The sequence below is a fragment of the Lucilia cuprina genome, chromosome 4 (assembly GCF_022045245.1).
Source record: "Lucilia cuprina isolate Lc7/37 chromosome 4, ASM2204524v1, whole genome shotgun sequence".
NCBI lineage: Eukaryota > Metazoa > Arthropoda > Insecta > Diptera > Calliphoridae > Lucilia > Lucilia cuprina.
This window is the reverse complement of record NC_060952.1, coordinates 40,460,925-40,464,283: the sequence shown is the minus strand read 5'-3', so window position 1 is coordinate 40,464,283 and position 3,359 is coordinate 40,460,925. Positions and strand designations below refer to the sequence as shown.

The 3,359-nt window shown below is 30.8% G+C and overlaps 1 protein-coding gene across 3 annotated transcripts in view; it reads right to left on the bottom strand.

Moving 5' to 3' along the window:
- The window catches only part of LOC111690997 (cadherin-99C), a 199,427-nt gene that overhangs the window by 108,379 nt on the left and 87,689 nt on the right, over window positions 1–3,359 (bottom strand). The gene's annotated exons all lie outside the window — the stretch shown is intronic.

Sequence of the window (3,359 nt, the reverse complement as noted above, 5' to 3'; positions counted from 1 at the left end):
CGCAGTTAATATCGTGAAATTTTAGATTTATTCTGGCATATCTAAAATGTCGTGGTTTTATATGCATGATCTTGGTTTTGTTAGCGTTTATAATTAAACCATTATCATGACACCATTTAGTGGCGATATTAAGTTCACTTTGCATTATTGCTGTTGCTTCGTTAAGATCTTTATTTGAGACAATAATAGCCGTATCATCTGCATAAGCAAATGTACAGCTGTTTTTCAATATTCCTATTAAATCATTGGCGTATATGAGATATAATATCGGACCTAATTTGGAACCTTGGGGAACGCCATGAGTTATTTCAGTTTCATTACTTAAATTTTCACATATTTTGACTTTAAAACTTCGATGATTTAAATATGCTTTAAAGAAGTTAAGACTGTTTCCTCGTATTCCGATTCTTTCTAATGTAGCCAAAAGTTTGTTATGGTCTAGGGTATCGAAGGCTTTACTGAAGTCCACAAATAACGCAAGGCAATGAAGATTTTCACTCAGACAAGTATTAATGTGATTTGCAAAGTTTCCGAGCAATTTGTTTATACTTTTATTTTTTTGGAAACCATATTGGTTTTCATTGATTATTTTATATCGATCAATGAAATTCGACAGTCGTCTTACCATCACTTCTTCCATGATCTTTTCAGTAACTGGTAGAATCGATATAGGTCTATAATTGTTATAGTCGTTTTTAGTACCACTTTTGTATATTGGACGTACTATTGATGTTTTCAATAATTCAGGAACTATAGACTGGTTTAAGATCATGTTAATTAGAGTAGTTAGTATTGGTGTTAGGCATAATGCATTGTTTTTAAGATCGCGGGGTCTAATCCCATCTATACCCGCACTTTTATTTCCATTTAACGATTTCAGTATATTATATATTTCTAATTCATTCGTATTTTCGACGTAAATTGAATTACTAATCGTTTGTTCAGTATAGATTAAAGTTTTTTTGTTACAGGTATGTATAATATTATGTACGTTATATTTTAAATTTACCGCAAAATTGTTTAAAATGTTAGTAAGATTTTCATTTTTAAAATTCTGTATTATAGTTTCATCTAAATTTACAATTTTCCTGCCATTTATTTCATTTATAAGTTGCCACGTTATTCTAATATTGTTTCTATTTTCAATAAATTTTTTTCTGTAGTAATTGTTTTTTGTAATGTTAATTTTTTTATTCAGAAGGTTTCTGTATTTTTTATATTCTTGTTCACATTGTTTGTTATTTCTATTATTCAACCATTTTTTATAAAGTTTATCCCTTTTTTCACAGCACATTATTATTTCATTATTTATCCATAGATTCGTTTTTCTTGTTTTACTTTTTTTTTCTACGATCACTGATTTCGCGTATATATCACAGATTTTAGTATTAAAAATGTTAAACAGATCATTCACATCATCAATATTATTTGTTAAATTTAGCCAATTTGTTTCATTTATTAATTTATCAACCTTTTTATTATTAATTAAAGGCTTTTTATTAGAATTGTTTGGGAATGTCTGGTGTCCCTCAAAACAATTAGGCGATCTCTGCTTGTTTATATTATCGACTTCTCTTTTATTATCATCCACACAACAAAGTATGCTGTAGTGGTCAGCTATTGTTGTTGCAATTACAGCTGAGTAGCCTGTTGAATTATTTTTGTTGTCTCTTACAAAGCAGTGATCAATGCATGTTTGTGTGTTTGCTTGTGCATCATCACGCGTACTCTCGTTTATAACGCTCTCTAAACCGTTTGACATCATCATATCAATGTATTTTTTTGTTGTTAAATTGTTTTTTAATATATCAATGTTTATGTCTCCAATAATTACAATTTCTTGTTTTCTTTTTATACTGTTTATTATTTCGTCGAGCTCATAAACAAAATTAGTTACATTTGACGAAGGGGGGCGGTAAATCGAGATAAGTGTAAGGGGTTTGTCTTTTAAAACTACATCGATTTTTAGCATTTCAAAAGAGTTTGCTTTTTTGTTACTGGCAGTAAATGTTAAGTTCTCTTTTATATAAACCGCGATGCCTCCGCCTGTTCCTTCTCTATTTAAGAAAAGAGAGTTGAAACCATCTAGTTTATAGAAATTTGCTTCATTATCATTTATATTAGTTTCTACAAGAACAATAATTTTAAGTCTATTTATTATATTATGGAATGTAGCAATGAAGGAATTGAAATGTTTTCGGATCGAGCGTATGTTCATGTGAAGGATTGTTAAGGGATAACTTAGGTAAGTATTATCAATTTGGTTGAAGTGCTCAATTTTTTCTTGTTTAAAATTCATTTTTTCATAGAAGAAAGTTTAGTGACACTAATAAGAGAGAATAGTTTACAGACATAGACAGGTCTATACGATTGATTCAATATCGGCAGAGTTTTTGATTAGAATCGCTGGTGTATTTTCTGTTTTCCTTACAAAAATTGATCCGTTTCGTGACCAGACGTATTTCCAGTTACATTCTTTAGCTTTGGTTTTTACAAGCCAGAGTAATTTTCGGTTCGTAGCTGTTAGACAGTCATTAATGTAAATAAAGCTGTTGCCGTTATTACTTATAATGTTGCCATCAATTCTATGGCGTTTAATTTTTTCCATAAACTCCCTTTTCTTGATGTGGGTAGCGAATTCGACAATTATTTTATCTTTTATATTTCTCAAACGATAAGCATCGCTGATATCAAATTCGTTGATGCTCACATTTATTGATGTTGCTATAGTTTTGACAACATCGATTGCCTTGATTTCTTTATTATGTATATTCTTTATTTCGATTTTCTTGCTTAGCATTTGTTGTTCCATTTGGTTGATTTTATTGTCCATTTCCTTTTTGTGTTCCTTGTTTTCTTCTCTAATCTCTCCCATTTGAGTTGCAAAGCCAGAAAGAGTTGAAGATATCTGCGATAGAGCAGTTCTCATTTCGTCTTTAAAAGAGATATCAGATTGGGTGACGTTTAGAGATAATTGCTCAACTGATGCTTGGAGATCTCTTATGTTGTTTTTAACGACGTTTATTTCGGTTTTAACTTCGTTTACCTCACCTTTAACATCAGCTTTAATTGTGCATATGCTGGTTTTCAGTTCATTTAGAGTGATAGAGTCTTTAAAACGTTTTGGAGATTCATTATCATTTTCCTCATTTTCTCTTTGCTGCTTCTGCTGAGATTTCTCTTGATATACTGACAGATTTGTTTCTGGGTTTACATATGTGACATCTCCAGCTTGTCTTACGCTCTGTGTTCATACTAGCATATGTGGTTTCGGAAAGGGGGCAACAGGGGTTGTAATGAAAGTTGTTGCTACAATTGTAGCATTTTACATAATTATTATTAGGCAAGGGCTCTGAGCA